Source organism: Trachypithecus francoisi, unplaced genomic scaffold (assembly GCF_009764315.1).
Source record: "Trachypithecus francoisi isolate TF-2019V2 unplaced genomic scaffold, Tfra_2.0 Lachesis_group14, whole genome shotgun sequence".
Taxonomy (NCBI): domain Eukaryota; kingdom Metazoa; phylum Chordata; class Mammalia; order Primates; family Cercopithecidae; genus Trachypithecus; species Trachypithecus francoisi.
The window spans coordinates 13,376,853-13,395,644 of record NW_022681459.1 but is presented as its reverse complement, the minus strand read 5'-3'; the positions used below and the strand labels follow the sequence as shown (position 1 = coordinate 13,395,644).

General features: G+C 38.3%; 1 protein-coding gene across 2 annotated transcripts in view; it reads left to right on the top strand.

Moving 5' to 3' along the window:
- CYYR1 (cysteine and tyrosine rich 1) overlaps positions 1–18,792 on the top strand; it is a 108,055-nt gene that overhangs the window by 49,814 nt on the left and 39,449 nt on the right. The gene's annotated exons all lie outside the window — the stretch shown is intronic.

The window sequence follows — 18,792 nt, the reverse complement described above, 5'->3', positions numbered from 1 at the left end:
AGAGTCTGGCAGACCACAATGCAGAGGTTGGATGTGACTCCTAAGCATAGCAAAAACCCATGGGAGTTTTAAATAAGGGAGTGGAATGATCTGATCTGTATTTTATTTTAAAAGGTCACTTGCTGCCATGTGGTGAACAGATTGTGAGGGGTAAGAAAAGAAGCAGAGACACAACTTTGGAATTATCTCAGGGGAGCAAGAGAAAGAGAAAGGGGGCTTTTCCTCAGATAATAGCACAGGCATAAAGACAAATGAGTAGATTCAGAATATGTTTTAGAGGTAGCATCAATAATAATTGCTGATAGATTAGAAGGACAAAGTTAGACAAAGAAAAGCAGGATAACTTCTAGAAAAGAGGCCAAAACTATATCGTGTTATTAATTCAACAAATTTCCTTTTCTGGCAGCTTCCTATTATATTTTCAATCTGTCCTCATCTCGTTCACCACAGTTAAACTTCTAACATAATTCAGATTATATCTTTCCTCTACCTTACCATTTTCAATATTTCCTTGTCACCTAACATGCACAACATCCTTTGCCTCCTGACAAAGTTTCGGCTTCCCTTCAGCCAAGTCTTCCTCAAAGCCTGTGCTCCCACCAAGCTGACCATTCACACTTTCATGCCTGATGTTTGTTGTGCTCAGAACACTCTTGATTTCTTCCTGTGTCTGGAAAAACTTATTCACCTTTCCAGTCTTAATAACCTCTGGCAGAATTTAATTATCCTGAGAACAAAACTGCCCTTGAATTAATTTCCCTCGTTGGGTTTTTTCACTGTGTATGATCATTAGCTGTGTCTCCATCTCTCCTGATAGACTATAGATTTTCAAGGGCAGGAACCTGGTGTTTTATCTTTGTGGCATCATCATATCCTCCAGTGCAGAGTGAGTGCTCATAAATGTGGTGGAAATAAATTAAGGTTTATCCTGCTATGGAACATTATAACTGGTAAAATGAAATATTTTCTCTGGAAATTTAAGATGTGAAAGCAAAAAGTCCATTTTAATCAAAACAGAACTAAATTTTGCAAGCAATCAAACTGTCTGTAAGTTGGGAGAGCATTCTCCCTAAACATAAATAATCCTTGAAAATACCATCTTTGCATATTTCTGTGCCAGTTTTTTTTTTAATTTTAATAAAAATTTTGAGAAGTGCCATTACAGATGCCTTTGAAGTTCTGATAAAAGCTACTGGATCATTTAACAGATTCACAACTTTGCAAATAATTTTAGGGACTTTCAAGTCCACTTAAACCCATTTATGGAGTAGATGAAGACTAGATCAAGGTATCTTCTGTAAGGTTCTAAAAAATATATGGTAAATCTTCTCTATGGTGGGAATATTGTCCGTATCGCCAATTTTCATTAACCTCCTAGTGGAAGTGTCTGATACTGTGGTTGGTTGAAATGTGCTTAAAAATAAAAGTGAAATCTTTGTTCAAGAAGGCACAGAGTTTTGACAGAATACCACATGGAACAATACAACATCAATGTAAAACTGTTGGTGACTTTTCACTTCAGATAGAATTCATTTGTAAGGCAGTGACAGAGTCAACTTTTCAATCCATACCACCACAGGTCCTTTCTTGAAGGACAAAACAGCTAACAAGGAGACAGTACAGCTCCAAACCAAAGAAAAAAAACATTGAAAATACTACCTTTGACTGCTAAAGAGTGGACTGAATTTTCTTTATAAAACATCAGCAAATATTTTATCTGTCTTTTCACATTTTCTTCTTTGATATCTAATTGTCCTGCCTCTATCTAGAGGCCCTGTCATGAGTAACCTATGGGTGGGTGGACTGGAATGTACAGTATGTATGCATGTCCCAAATGAAACAATATTTTGCTGACCATTCTCTTTGGAATGAGATATACTCAAGAGTTCAATAGAGGTAGCAGTGCATCATGAATTCTTTAAAAGACAGACATGGAAATATCATTCCTTAGTCAAGATCAGTACAAGATAAAGTAGGTCATTATTTGCTAATACTGATTGATGTTAATTTGAATGTTCCTTTTGGGTAAATTAGTTCTGATGTTTCTTATTGGAATTTGTTATTGAATTTGACGTCCATCCAGTGTACCACCTGTTTACAAAATGTAAGAACTAAGAAAATACCTGAGCATATCTCTAGGTGAAAACTGATTGGCAGTGCTATTTAATTTAACCAGATGTCTTTAGTATACATATAGAGCAATATCAGTCTGGGCTCGTTAACATGATAGGTTAATTGATGGGGAAACCAAGGTTGCTGGTTTAATCTCTTAAAACTGTTTCACCTGGATGACTGCAATTGCCTCTTAATTCATCTTCCTACTTTATTCTCTTTTAAAATTTTTAAATTTTGTTTTATTTTAAGTTCCAAGATACACGTGCAGGATGTGCAGGTTTGTACATGGGTAAACAGGTAAACGTGTGCCATGGTGGTTTGCTGAACCTATCAATCCATTACCTAGGTAGTAAGCCCTGCATGCATTAGCTATTTATCCTGATGCTCTCCCTCCCTCCGCACCCCCTGACAGGCCCCAGTGTGTGTTGTTCCCCTCCTTTTGTTCATTTGTTCTCATTGTTCAGTTCCCACTTACAAGCGAGAAAACACAGTGTTTGGCTTTCTGTTCCTGCATCAGTTTGCTGAGAATAATGGCTTCCAGCTCCATGTATGTCCCTGCAAAAGACATGATCTCATATGTTTGTTGACTGCATAAAGCTCAACATCACTGGTCATCAGAGAAATACAAATCAAAAACACAAGGAGATATCATCTCATGCCAGTCAGAGTGGCAATTATTAAAAAATCAGGAAACAATAAATGCTGGCGAGGCTGTGGAGAAATAGGAAGGCTTTTACACTGTTGGTGGGAATGCAAATTAGTTCAAACATTGTGGAAGATAGTTTGGTGATTCCTCAAGGATCTAGAACCAGAAATACCATTTCACTCAGCAATCCTATTACTGGGTATATACCCAAAGGAACATGAATCATTCTACTATAAAGACACATGCACACATATGTTTATTGCAGCACTATTTACAATAGCAAAGACATGGAACCAACCCAAATGCCCATCAATGATAGGCTGGATAAAGAAAATGTGGTCCATATACACCATGGAATACTATGCAGCCATAAAAAGGAATGAGATCATGTCCTTTGCAGGGACATGGATGAAGCTGGAAACCATCATCATCAGCAAACTAACACAGGAACAGAAAACTAAACAACACATGTTCTCATTTAGAAGTGGGAGCTGAACATTAAAAACTCATGGACACAGAGAGGGGAACAGCACATACCAGGACCTGTTTGGGGGTGGGAGTTGAGGGGAGGGAACTTAGAGGATAGGTCAATAGGTGCGGTAAACCACCATGGCACACGGATATCCATGTAACAAACCTATGCTTTCTGCATATGTATATATACACACACATCCTGGGTTTTTTTATAAGAAGAAATAAAGGAAAAAAATACATAATTTCATTCCTTTTTATGGCTTCATAGTATTCCATGGTGTATATGTACTGCATTTTCTTTTTCCATTCCCTCACTGATGGACATTTGGGTTGATTCCATGTCTTTGCTATTATGAATAGTGCTGCAATGAACATACACGGGCATGTATCTTTATAACAGAATGATTTACATTACTTTGGGTATATACCTAGTAATGGGATTGCTGGGTGAAATGATCCTTCATTTTAGATCCTTGAGGAATCACCATACTATTTTCCAAAATGGTAGAACTAATTTACATCCCCACCAACAGTGTAAAAGCATTCTTATTTCTCCACAGCCTCACCAGCATCTGTTGCTTCTTTTTAATATCCCTACTTTATTCTCAATTTAGATAGTATGTTTTCAGCCCAGCAACCAGGGTTATTTCTTTCAAAAACCTGAGGTAGGATTATGTCACTGCTCTACTCAAAACTTTTCAGTATTTTCCCTTTTTCACACAGAGTAAGAGCCAAAGTCTTAAATGGCCTACAAGTTACTCCATGACCTGGCCCCTTAACCTCTGACCTCATGTCCTGCCATTTTTCCCATATGCACTTTCCTTCAGCCACATTGACTTCACTGCTTGAGTATGTCAGATTCCCTTCAGATCCCTATCCTAGCTGTGCCATCTGTCTGGAATGCTGTTACTCAGATGTCTCCTTGGCCAACTCCTTCACCACTTTCAAGTCTTTGTTTCCCAGTTCTTCTACATCCCTTCCCCTGATCCTGACTGGCTCATTCTTTTATACCTTGTACAATTTTATAGCTTCTGACAATATTTATACTTATTTATTATGTGCATTGCCTGTTCCCCTGCTCCTCCAGGATGTAATCTCTTCAAGGACAGTTATCTTACTTAATGATATATTCCAAACATCTAAAATAGTATTTGGCACATAGTAAGCTCTCAATAAATATTTGTTGAATCAAATGAATGAATGGATTGGCTATACAGCCTAAGATTTTCTTATTAATTCATTCTAGGGATACAAAAATGTATAAGACTTGGAACTATCTTCCAAAAAACCACCTCTAACCTTAGGAACTATATTAAATTGTTTGCAATGGATCACAAACCAGTCCTGAGAGAAGGAGCAAGGATGGTTTTCCCAAAGCTATTCTACTTCAGGAAAAAAGTTGTAAGGATTCCAGTGATACTCCAAAAAGGTAAATTACTGCCTAATTTCAGAAGTCAGAGTGATACCTTGATCCTGAGCCCCATCCCTTTCTTAAGGTAGTCAATTGTTAAAGAAATGGGATCAAAATTAATTGAAGCATTTGTTAAGTGTCAGCAGGCTGAGCTTTAGGATGATATTGGTCAGGCAGCATCATAAATGATGGAGCTACCATCAATAAAAGTAGCATAATTTCTGCATTTCACAAATGAGGAGATTAAAGCAGCAGTGTATTAGTCTGTCTGTTGCAGCTATAACAATACCACAGACTGAGTAATTTATAAAGAAAAGAGGTTCATTTGGCTCATGATTCTGGAAGCTGGGAAGTCCAAGAGCATGATGCCAACATCTGGCAAGGGTCATCCCGTGGCAGAAGGCAGGAGGCAGAAGTGAGCACAAGAGAAAGAGAGAGAAATCAGGTCAAACTCATCCTTTTATCAAGAGCTAATCCACACCTGGGATAATAGCTTTAATTCATTCATCAGGGCAAGACCTTCATGACCTCCTCATCTCTTACAGCTCCAACCTCCCAATATCATTACATTGCCAACTAAATTTCAACATGAGTTGTGGAACAGACGTTCAAACCGGAACACGTAGGGCAAAGATGTTAGTGTCTTAGACAACCACGTCAGTGGTCTAAGTTTGGAAATTCAGGTGGTCACATACACATAGCTGCTGAATTCTACTTTCATAACCAAGACACTGTCTCTGCATTGCCTTCCCAAATCCTCAGGGAGTGATAGTAGCCAAGTTTGAAATCAGTCCTTTCTTAACAACCCAATCTCTTCAACATGCCTGTGTTCAGTAAATCCGTGTGAGTGCTGAGACACAAAGGTTCGTTGATCTTGGGGGTGAAGACCTCAGGGTCAGGTGAGAGGAACACTGATAAGCCTTCAAGTCACAGACAAGCGCGGAGGTCCCCCAAGAAATACCTGTATGTTCTTGTGTGGAAATCTTCTGGCATCTCTTATAGGTTTAATAAAGAATTGTCTGGGGCTGGGTGCGGTCTCACGCCTGTAATCCTAGCACTTTGGGAAGCAGAGGTGGGAGGATAGCCTGAACTCAGGACTTCGAGACCAGCCTGGGCAACATGGTGAAACTCTGTCTCTACTAAAAATACAAAAATTAGCCAGGCATGGTGGTGTGTGCCTGTAATCCCAGCTATTCAGGAGGCTGAGGCAGGAAAATCGCTTGAATCCAGGAGATAGAGGTTGCAGTGAGCCGAGACTGTGCCACTGCGCTACAGCCTGGGCAACAAAGCAAGACTCTGTCTCCAAAAAAGAATCGTCTAGGCTCTCTTGAATTTTGGAATTCTCCTCCCCATTCCAGGAAGTTTTAATGTACCCCATTCCCCATCTGAGTCCTCTTTTCGACAGAAGAAAAAGGAGGAATTTTTTTTTTTTTTTTTTTTTTTTACAAACTAAATATAGCTAGATAGATAAATAAGTTTTCTGCTACATTTTTCTTTCAGTTGCAAGCCACTTCTCGGAAATAATTAGATTTATATGACAAGATACTTGAAAGATTAGAAGTAATACCATATTAAAACTGTCTAATAATATGAAGTAAACAATGGATTATAGAAGGATGGGCTTGACTAATCCTACTATAGAGCTGCTCTATTTCTTTCACAGTAACTCACTTTATTGATAGGTACATTATTTTTAACCTTGATTATAGTCAAAATTTTAACTGGATGGATTATCCCAGTGAATTCTTAAATCCTGGCTAAACATTGCTTTTATTATCCCCTAGAATCCTTTCATTACTTGCTAGCTTATAGTTGAATTTTAATATTCAGTTAAGCAAAGGATTTTGAAGCAAATCAATTATCACACATTCCTTAAAATATATCAAACATTCTAGAGGCCAATATAAGTGAATCTGAGTTTGACCATTATCATACATAATATGTGCAGATACTATTGCCTATTTAAACAGACAATTAAAAATTGATTATATTTTGGGAGATCTCTGTAAACTTATCAAAACTAGAGAACTTGTCACGTCACAGAATCGTTCAGCTTGATATTCTGCAATCAATATTTTTAAAGTGCAACTTTCAGAAGAATGTATTTCAGATTTTTAACTTTAATAGCAGTGAATTTGCTTGTAGTCACTGAAATCTCAAACTTTTTTCACAATTTAGCAGCCATTGGTCATCTATTAATAAATGCATTAATATTTATCAAATGACAAGTCTTTTTTTAATGTGCTTTTAAAATGTGCTAAATACATTTTGCCCTACAGTTCAAGTTGGCTTTCAAAGAGCCCTTATAAACTATCAAACTGTCACAATGCAAATTACATAGTAAAAGAAATTATACAGTGATTTAAATAGAACTTCTTGGAAGGATGCATGGTCCTAGGATGCAATCAGTATTTTTCATTAAATACTGGCAATCAGATTATACAGCAAAAAGCCTACTCTGTACATATGATTGGCAGTGAAAAGTATTTTTAGACTCAGGTACCCACATTGGCTTTGCAAGTGGTATAAAGCAAAGAGCCATAGTCTACCTTAAATATGCCAGCTTCTTACAGTTCATACAACTGCTTCATTCTGTAGAATTTCAGGGACCAGAGAGAATTGCATTAACTGGAAAGAACCAAGTCAAAAAAGGTGGGGAGGGCTAGTGTGGAAACAAACTTCTGAGGGAAAAATTGACCATATGAAGGAGTCTAAGAAAGTGAAATTTCCCTTAGGCCTTTTTTTAGTACTTAAAACATATTTTAAGCATGTCTTTTGTGTGAATGACACTATAAGCATTGTGGGAGAAAAAGGATAAGTGCAAACTCTTTTGGAGATTTATAGTAGAGCTATTGGAGTTTTTAGTATTACTTCAGAGCAAGCATAGAATCATATAAATGCTCCATGGGTTGGGGAGAAAGAGATCAGTTCTGAACAAAGAGATCAGGGAGACTGACACAGGTGGATCACTTGAACTCAGGAGTTCAGAACCAGCCTGGGCATCATGACGAAATTCCATGTCTACAAAAAAATACAAAAAATTAGCGGGGCATGATGGTGTGTTCCTATAGTTTCCAGCTACCTGGGGAGCTGAGGCAGGAGGATCACTTGAACGCCAGTGGTTGAGGCTGCAGTGAGCCAAGATTGTGCAACTGCACTCCAGTCTGGGTGACAAAGTGAGACCCTCTTCAAAAAAACAAAACCAAACCAAACCAAAACAAAACAAAGCAAAAAAAAAAAAAAAAAAAAAAAAAACAAAAAAAAAAAAAACAAAGAAAGAAAAGGAAAGGAAAGGAACAGAAAAGGAGATCAGAGTGGATTTTACTGAAGGAGTAGCATTTAATACGGAGGAGACAAGGTGTACAAGAGTTGATTGGAAAACAGTAAGTGACCTAAGAGGGCTAAACAAAATAAAATAAGCCTGGAAAGGAAGTTTGGACTAGTGTGTGGAAGGCATTGGAGGCCAGAGATCCAAAGCAATTCCCTAGGGCAACCGGTATGTTCTTAGATTACTTAACGTGCCTGTTGGCACATAGGACACAGAGTATGCATGAGTTATTAGTTCACTGAACCAGTGATAAAAGAGACAAAAGCTCTTTAATTTACAAGGAAAAACTAGAGAAAACATGGGGAAAAAAGATTACTACTATCATGCATACCATACTGAGTTGTGAAAAACATGTCCAGTTATAATTTTTCTATCTTCATTATTCATTTAATAAAGATTTATTGAAGAAGTGTGATATAGTGGTGGGGAACATGTGGAGGAATTGGTCTGGGTTCACTTAGGCCTGCCTTCAGATCTCATGTCCATCAACTGTTTAGTCTAAGCCTCAATTTTCTCATCTGTTAAATGGGCATAATGCTGCTTCCTTGCAGAGTTACTGTGCACATTAAGTGAGATACTGTGAGTAAAACCTTATTACATGACCTGACACGTGGTTAGTGCTCAAAGTAAGTTAGTTCCCTCTCACTCTGGCCCTTTTTTATACACTCTGTCCCTTCCTCCAGTCTATTGTCTCCCTACACTAGGAAACTAGGGCCACTTTTGTGTTGCTCTAAAGGAATAGCTGAGGCTGAGTAATTTATAAAGAAAACAGGTTTATTCGGCTCACGGTTCTGCAGGCGATAAAAGAAGCATGACACCAGCATCTGTTTCTGATGAGGGCCTCTGGCTGCCTCCATTTACAGTGGAAGGCGGAAAGGAGCTGGTATGTGCAGAGATCACATGGTGATAGAGGAAGCAAGAGCAGGGAAGGTGCAAGGCTCTTTTTGACAACCAGGTCTTGGGAGAACTAACAGAGTAAAAACTAATTACTGTGAGTACCAAAGCATTCATGAACCATCTTCCCCCACAACCAAAACACCTCCCATTAGGCTCCACCTCCGACACTGGGGATCAAATTTCAACATGAGATTTGGAGGGGGGTCAAACAAACCAAATTAGAGCAATAATTTTCTGTATTCTGCAGACCCTAGGATTACATCTAAACGTAAGCAAGAGTAATTTCTGGAGCCCCCACCCAACGTCTGGGACTCAACTCAGGACATCCTCTCTATAGCAGTTTCTCTCTTACTTTGGGCATGGTGTTTTTCCTCTTTAGACTTTTGCCCAGTCACCCTTTTAGAGCCTTGGTCTTTCTAAGACCAAACCTCTGTCCTCTCCTTGCTAAACTCCACAACTCCCACTTTATCCCCTTTTCTTACTGGCTGTGCTGCCCTGGAACTTGGTCTGGTCAACAGGTTTTTGTTACTAATGAACTTCACTGATATTTAGGGTCTGACCAGTCTCCACGGTATTGCCTACTTCTGGATTGGGTCCTGGGCTTGTGTCTTTCAAAACCCTTGCTTTTTATGGAACTAAGCCACCTCTCCCCACAGTAGCTTTCTGGAAGTGCTAACTTGGATCTTTTGCCACACCACTGGAATTTCCCCTGGACCCTGCAACTAAGGAAGTGACTGTGTGTGTATTGAGGGTTGGCATGGGTCCTGGTCCTAGTCTCAGCTTCCAGGGATCTGAGCCAGGCCTGCCCACGTCTGCAGCATTCTTAAAGGTACAAAGATGACCAAGCCCAGTTCTTAGACTTAAGGATCATATAATATAGTAGGCAATAGGAAATGAGTGCAAGACTAAGGACTGTGCAAGGCAGAATACGGTAGGTGTGTCAGGGAAGTACAAAGCACCCTGTGAATTCACAGAAGCAAGATTTCAATCACATTGTTGAACTGCCATGGTGAAAGCAACATTGGAGCTAGGCTTTCAATGATAGATATCAACGGACAGATAAACGAAAAGATATGGCTAGGACAGGGAAGCAATATGAACAAAGACACAGAGGTAGCTAAATGATACCAAGGGAAGAATAAGTAGTAGGTGGGGGGGCCGGAGAGAATCTGGTCTGCATCCAGATTGTGAAAAATGTTAAATGCCTGGCTAGGAGAAAAGCACTTACTACGATGACTGTTCCAGACCAGGGCTATAGTATACAGCCATACAGGCTATGCACGGCCAACTCCAGGGGTCCCATTCATATGCCTTAGGGGTTGGCAAACCTTTTCTGTTTTATCTAGCCTGATAGTAAATATTTTAGGCTTTGCAGGCCACGTGGTCTACGTTGCAACTACTCAACTCTGCCTTTGGAGCTCAAAAACAGTTATAGACAATGCGTAAACACATGAATTTGGATATGTCCCAATAAAATTTTATTTATAGACACTGAAATTGGAATTTCACAAAATGTTACTCTTTTCACTTTTTAAGTCACTTAAGAATGTAAAAACAGAATGTTCTTAGCTAACAGGTCATACAGAAACAGGCGGCAGACCAGACCTGGCCCCCAGGATGTAATGTGCTGACACCTGATAAAGACTCAGTGTGGGCTGGGCGTGGTGGCTCACGCCTGTAATCCCAGCACTTTGAGAGGCCAAGGCAGGTGGATCACTTGAGATCAGGAGTTCAAGATCAGCCAGGCCAACACAGTGAAACCCCATTTCTATTAAAAGTACCAAAAAATTAGCCAGGCATGGTGGCATGCACCTGTAATCCCAGCTACTTGGGAGGCTGAGGCAGGAGAATCACCTGGACCCTGGAGATGGAGGTTGCAGTGAGCCAAGATCACACCATTGCACTCCAACCTGAGTGACAGAGTGAGACTCTGTCTCAAAAAGAAAAAAGAAAAAGAAAAAAAAAGACTCAATGTGAATGATACTAAGTTGTGAGACACATTGATGATGTTTATTAAAGACCAGCATGATGCAGTTTTGTCTGTATAAGAAATAGACAAGAGGGAAAAGAGATGTAAAAAGGGAATCCCATTCTGATGGTACTGCCGTAGTTCAAGCAGAGAGAGAGAGAGAGAGAGCAATATTGTTGATGTATTTCTGAACTGCCATGTAGAAAGTGACATTTGAGCTAGGCTTTCTATTTGAATACAGCTATTTTTCTATACTTTTCCCTCCAAATTGTCTACACAATGTACCATCAACTTGGCACCGTGACCCGCTCGCAGGATGTCTTTTATGAAAGTGAATGGCAGACGTGTCTTAAAAGAATAAAAGGAGGAAAGCAATCATTCTCAAGGTTATAATCTTTGGGGGGGAAAAGGGGAAGAAACTCAAACCCTTGAGTGGAGGCAGTAGTATAAATTGTCAGCAAAATAAAACAAAGAAGCCTTCACTTTGCAATAACTTGCTCCTCTTTTTATCACAAGATCATATGAAACATCTTAGAAAATTCATTGTGCTTTCTGTTACCCTCCATTTTAAAAGTCAGCAACTTGGGAATGTTTCAGAATATTGATTCAGTGAACTTCTGTTGTACAAAGCTTTATCTCATTGTTGATATGCTGCCTGCATTCCAGCATGTGACTATGGGTATCTATTTGCGTCTGGCCTTATTGGATCCATCTTCTTTTGTTCATCACAGTAGAGCTATGGGGGCCAATGACTAGGCAGGAAAATTCCATGACAAGATTCAATTAGGAAATTATCATCTGGATTTTTATGTGTTTGCTACCATAGTACTAACTGGTTTATCTTTAATACTTTAGTCTTTGAATGTTTTATTTTTAAACAACTGTAAAGATGTTACTAATATTTAGTATGTGTGTACAATACAGACACCAGCAGCAAGAAACATCTTCCAATCTAAAATAATGGGTGAAGTTTCTCCTGAGGCAAATATCTGCTTACTACATGACATACTTATCTATCACAAATGGATACACACAAAGGGTAAACTTTCTCACAGATAATAAATGGCATGCTACAATAACGTCAGTTAGCAAGAAATTCCCCATACGGATAATGTGTTCATTTGGCAGGGAATTGAAACAGATAATTTGGATTCCTTCTACCCTAATGTTGTAAAAGTCTGCTGAGGAATTCTAGAAGACCCAAATCACTAGTAAAATAATAGAGAAATCCACATATTTGAGTATTTTGTATTAAATGTATTTAAAAGATTAGATTTGTTATTTATGATACTTCTTTGAATAGATAACACTGACAAATAGGATATCATTATTAACGTTAATATTTTACCATCCTTAACAAACTTGAAGTGACTAACAAAATTATTATATATAAATTCAGTATCTTTTTGAAGTCTGACAACAAATGTACTCAGTACTCAAATCTATAAAAGCTAATGTTATCAAAAGATTTTAATATATCCTTAAATACATTCTAATGAGATTTTTCAAATAGCTGATATTTTGTCAGTATCATACCTTGTGCTAAGTACACATGAATCCTTGGAACAATAGACGATGTTGCACAATAGCCAATGTCCTCCAGCAACAGAACAGAAGATACCACACAAGCTACCAGTATTGGATTCATTCACTGTTGAATGAATTTTGCTTTCACTAATCTTAAGTGTTTGTTATATATCTGAATTTCCTTGGCATTTTCTTCATGCTCCATACATAGGAAATAAACCAATGCTGATACATAAACAGCTCCCTACTTCACTGGCTAAGTATCACAGCTGTTAAGCCAGCAGGTCTGGAAATGATACCATTCTCTATGGCTCTAACAATGAGATAACTTTATAAATATTGATGTAAAATAGGAATGCAATTCATTTTATCTTATCTGGGCAGGTTTTCTATGCTCCATACTGCATTATTCATATACTGGCATTTGAACGGTTGCCTACATTTGGAAATTCTGTTTACAAACTTTTATATTTGGGACTTACAAACCTTTCTGATATAAGCAGGATAAGTATTTTCCGCCATTTCGTGAGTTTGAAAATAGAGTTCCAGAGCGGATACCTAAATTGAAGCCATGTGAATAGTGACTGGTTCAATGAGATCTTACATCCAGCCCTGCCGAATCCTATTCTGTGCTCCCTACAATGCATCACACTGCATCTTAAGATCATTCCAGAGTTGGTTGCTATGTCAACCTGAGGAGTGCTCACCAATAGCCAGGTCTCCTCTCCTTTCAGAACACTTAGAAGACCATACTTCCCAGTCAGCCCTAAACCCTAGTTGGGTGGCATCATAGTACTAGCTCTGACCAGAAGGCTATGAGCAGGAATGAGGTGTGTCACTTCTGGAAGAAGTTGGATAAAAGCCTTCATGAGATCCTCGGTAGCAAACATGGAAGCCATAAGATTGAGATGGTGGAGCTATAGGATGCAAAATCCTGGATCACTGAGTCACTGCATAGAGGAGAGCTACCCTGGAGAGTCATCTGACTTAAGCAGGCTTTGACTGAGGAAGAAATAAATTTTTTCAGTAAAGCCACTGAGATCTGAGGGTCAGTTGTCACTGCAGCATAAGCTCAGCTTATTCTAATAAAACTCATCCACATCCTTTCTACAGCTACTATCAGCATTATACCATTATTATCTCCTAATATATCATCTCCAGTTAAGATGTTAAAGAAAATGCAAAAACTGATCTTTGGTGCTGTGGAGAAAATAAGATAGTAAAAAGGGATAGGAAGTTATTAAGGTTTAGGTGCCACAATTGTAAATCAGTGGTCAAGAAAGAACTCACATAAAATGTAACATTTGACCAATATCTTAACACCATATGGACATCTGCAAGAAATACATTCTAGGAAAAAGGGAATTGTCAAGCATTTGATGTTTTAGGAGCAGCCAAGAGGTCAGTATAGCTGAATACAGTGACTGAGAGGAAGGAGTGTAAAGAGCAATAAGGTTAGAGAGACAAGGAGAACAAGGCATATCATGGAGGTTATTGTAAGGACTTTGCCTTTTACTCTGAGTGAAATCAGAAGCCTTTGAGTGTGGTGCAGTGTAGCAATATGGTTTGATTTCTATTTTTAGAGGACCGTTTTCTAAAAGCAGATTTATGGCATTGAACAGTTATTTACAATGGAGGATGTTGCAATATAATGTGGATTTGATCATGTGTTATTTTGATACATGGGCTAATCCTCAGTAAACCAATGCTGGTGGTCTTAGTTCACAGTGCACATTATGTTGATGATAATCAGGCTTCTATCTAAGTTTCTTAATACCTTAAGCTGCAATCCTCTGATTTGAAACACTCACCATAAAGTTATCAAATGGATCCTTGCAAGGATCTTTATTCTCCAGAATCTCCATAGTAAATCATCAAAAATAGTTGGATGTAATTTCATAGCATATGAAACCATCACTTGGAGTGTCCTAAGTGATGATAGAATGAATGTGTTGATCTTACAAACTATTTACTTTGTCATTTCCACTTCAGTACCCAAAAGACAGCTTTCACTCAGCATCTCCAAAAAGTAAAATCATTCTTCATCCCTATCTACCTATTCCAGAACTTGTGCCTATTGTATTCCTTTACTCCATTCAGAAAGCTCCCATTACCACAATAGCTTAAGTCAGAAACCCCAGAGATTGGTAACTATTTCTAAAAGTTTTTTTCTTTTACACGCCCCCTCAAATTCAGCTTTCCCACAATCCAACCCAACCTCAAATTTAGTCCTTATTCCCTTTCATGTGAATTGCTAGAACAAACCTCATGGGTCTCTCTGGCCTTCTGGTTGTGTCACTCCTCTTTCCACAAGAATGTGCTAAACTCTGTGGGCTTAAAGACCCCTCATAATCAAGTTCCTGCCTGCGTTTTTAGCAACAACTATTGCCACTTACGTATTACAACATTTGCTGCAGCCACACAAAGCTGCGTGTTGTTTTCCAAGCATCCTAAGCTGTTTCACACACCTGTGACTTTGCAAATGCCATGCCCTCTCATGGGATATTTTCTTGTCTTGTCTAACTGGCAACTTTCTCTTGCTTTCAGCCTCTGTTTATACATTGTGTCATTTATAGTCTTCCTTGACCTCACCTTCAAGATCCCTCATAGGTAACTTTATTTCAATGGTGACTTTGAGCTTATATCTGTCATCTCCACAAGACAACTCTCTGTATGTCACACCCCCAAAACAAAGGCACATACATAATAGGTGTTCATATGTGTTGAATGAATTAATAACTCTAAATACCATTCTGGCTCCAATGCCTGGTATTACCATAATTGGGAGGATGTCATGTCTGTATCTCAACACCCATCCTGTGATGCCCAGTGGGTAGAAAATGGCATTTATTATCATTTCCTTCATGAGGGAAAACGTAATTTCTTTCAGCAGTTCGTTGGGTAACTTGAAAATAAAACAGTATTTTAATATTGAGCTTGTTTTTACTTGAAGTGGCTGCCTCTTTTTTGACATTTTATCACCCCAGATTGATTTATCTTTGTAATTCTTCTTTGGCTCACAGCTATTGCTATTAAATAATTGCCTTTCTTCTTAATGCTGACCTCATCAGATGCTATGAGTATAAAAGAGAAACCCATTGAGAAAAATCAGCCCCTGGTTTCTTGGTTCATCTGGAAATCTGAATTTTAACATTTGTGTAAAGATAGATTGCATTAAAGAGAGCATATTTTAAAATTAATAATAGAATAATGAGAAATGTAAAGACATCTAATGTTTTAAAGGGATTACATTTCAGCAATGCAACATTGTTTAGTATTTATATTTGGCTCTTTTTTCCTTACTATAGTATAGCATATGTTCTGAGATGGGACATTGCTGTTTTTGCCTCATCAACTTGAAACCTCTCTGTAGTCAGCATAAGGCATGTTTTGTTGAATACTGCAATAATATGCTGTTGTAACTGGCGGCTGAGTCATCTGTTTTTACAGGATTGGTACTGTAAGGAGCTGAGACATATGTCTCATGTGTCAAAATTGAGTGTGAATTTTAAAGTCAAAAATAAAATGAACCCTTGAACATACTCAAGTGAAAATCACAGCAACCTGTGGGCTGAGGGCTTTCGTAGCTACTGGTTGATTTTTTCGAAATTGCGTTATTACACTGTTGGTATTGTCATGCAGTGTGGGAAAATACAAGCTCAAAGCTTATAAGTACTGCTATGAAAAGGATGATATTATGGATTTTTCTACTTTCTCTGTGATCAGCTTTTTAAACCAGGGATCCTGTGTTTCTGGTCACTAAGGGCTTCATTTGCTTTTAGAGTTACCAGTGGTCAAGTGGCCAAATGAGGGGTCAGGGTCATTTTAGCAAGTGGGCACTCACCTTGATTGACCAGGGACCTTAGCCATGAGTGGTCTGTGCATCTTTTGTACCTGTTTCTCTTTCCTACAGTGAAAGAATTCACAGCATGGGCACCCGGGTCAGGTATCCAGGGTAGGATTAACAGCACAGAAGACGCTGATGATGGTAACACATGGAGATCTTCTTCATACAGAAAACACTGAGTTCACTCTGCTGTTGCATCATGATTTGACACTGAGACTAGAACCAGAAAACCTTCTTCAGGGAAGTTGAATTTGAGAGTGTAGCTGCCCCTTTAAGTTCACCTTAAAGCTCCTGTGTCTCCTTACTTAGCCCTGGCCCAGGATGCTTTAGAAAACACAATACAATGACAGTCAAAAATAATAGTATTTATGGGATTCATGAATCCAAAAGTGCAACGAAACCTTATTAACATAGTAGTGAAGAGAAAACCCCCTAAATGTCAGAAGAACGTCACAGTGCAGATAAATTAAGCAGGGGCATTTCGATGAGAGCATGACTGTAGGCTAGAGGCATGATGACCTAGAATTAAAGTAAAATTAATGGGTGAGAATTAAAGTCTAGCTAGGGAAAAGAAAGAGGACATCAAATTTCTCAAGGGCCCCTTTTCTAGATTAAGAGGGAAATTCAAACCTTCCTATCATCAACAGAAGAGTGATTACCTTTGGGAAATGGGTGGTCGGTTGACTATAATGGGCACCAGGGGCCTATTGAGATGCTGGATGCATGCTATATGTTGGCGTGGTCATGGTTCCATGGGCATATACATAAAATCATAAAATTCATCATGCAGCATATTTAACATGTATATATTGTACTGCTGTGAATTATATCTCAATAAAGGATTAACAAAGCAGAAAAAGAGTAAAAGTGGGGCAATATCTTGATTTTATGTATCTCCCAAGACTAAATAGTTCCTTAATGCCACGTTATCTCAATTCCTTCTCTCGCACTTATGAAAAGCATTAAAAACCTTTTTTGTTTTTTTATATTAACCTAGTTTCTCCAAAATGTCCTCTTTGTCTGGTGTTATGTAAACAGTAACTTCCTTTCATTTTGTTGAACAGCAGCTCATGATTAGCTATGTGGCTCTGCCACTGCCCTCGTAAACTCAGTCTCCAACTTTATGATTATATTGGCTTAATTTTACTTGATAATAATGATAAGGGTAATAGCTAATGCGCATTAAGCATTTAATGTTCCAGGCACTCTAGTTATATACACACCCTCATTTAATTCTCTTAACAACCTTTAGGTACAATAAATACGTATATTTTTCTTACACAAAAATATTGAAGCTTAGCAAGGTTGAGCAGCCAATGCACAGCCACACTGTGAAATGTGGCAGAAATTTAGGTCTGTCTGTTATCAGAGCTCAATCTTAAGCTCTCTGGAATGTACCACCTTCCAGCAGCCTCCAAATTCTCTTATAGAAGCACATCTTTCTTTGTACCTTGGGCTTTTATTGCTTTTTACTTTTTACATGCTTGGGGATAGCAAGTTTTGGAGGGAATGTTACTTTACTTTGGTGACCATGAGGCATCAAGTGTGATTAACAGCATCAAAACTATAAAATTTAGCAAAGAGGGGCCTTGTTTTCTTTCAGATTTCATCTCTGAGTTATGTTTAAATTCATATAAATTTTCTAGTTCACAGAACTTTCTCCTTTCAGCATAAACATTTTAAAAATATTTTAACCATCTTTCAAAAATGCAAAATATAGCCTGAATATGTTCCTAACTTCTTCAACAGAACACAGCTTCTACCATATATTAATTTGTATTCAGGGACGTGAATGGAACTGGAGATCATTATGTTCAGTGAAATAAGCCAGGCACAGAAAGACGAACTTTGCATATTCTCACTTTTTGTGGGACCTAAAATCAAATCAATTGAACTCTGGACATAGAAAGTAGAATGGTGGTTACCAGAGGCTGGAAAGGGTAGTCAGGGAATCGGATGAAGGTGAGAATGGTTAATGGGTACAAAACAATAGAAAGAATGAATAAGACCTACTATTTGATAGCATAATATGGTGACTATAGTCAATAATAAGTTAATCATACATTTAAAAATAACTTAAAGAAGGTACTTGCACTATTTGTAACTGAAAGGATAAATGCTTGAGGGGATGGCTACTTCATTCTTCATGATGTACTTATTTCACATTGCATGCCTATATCAAAACACCTCATGTACTCCATGAATATATACAGCTACTATGTACCCACAAAAAATCTTTAACTACATTTTTTAAATAATAATAATTTCAGCCTGGCCAATATGGTGAAACCCCATCTCTACTAAAGATACAAAAAATTAGCCAGGCATGGTGGCACGCGCCTGTAATCCCAGCTACTCAGGGGGCTGAGGCAGGAGAATCTCTTGAACCCGGGAGACAGAGGATGCAGTGAGCCGAGATTGCACCACTGCACTCCAGCCTGGGTGACAGGGTGAGATTCTGTCTCAAAAATAAATAAATAAATAAATAAATGTGATAGGGCAACACTCTGTCTCAAAAATAAATAAATAAATAAATAAATAAATAAATAAATAAATAACAGAGTAAAATAAAATAATA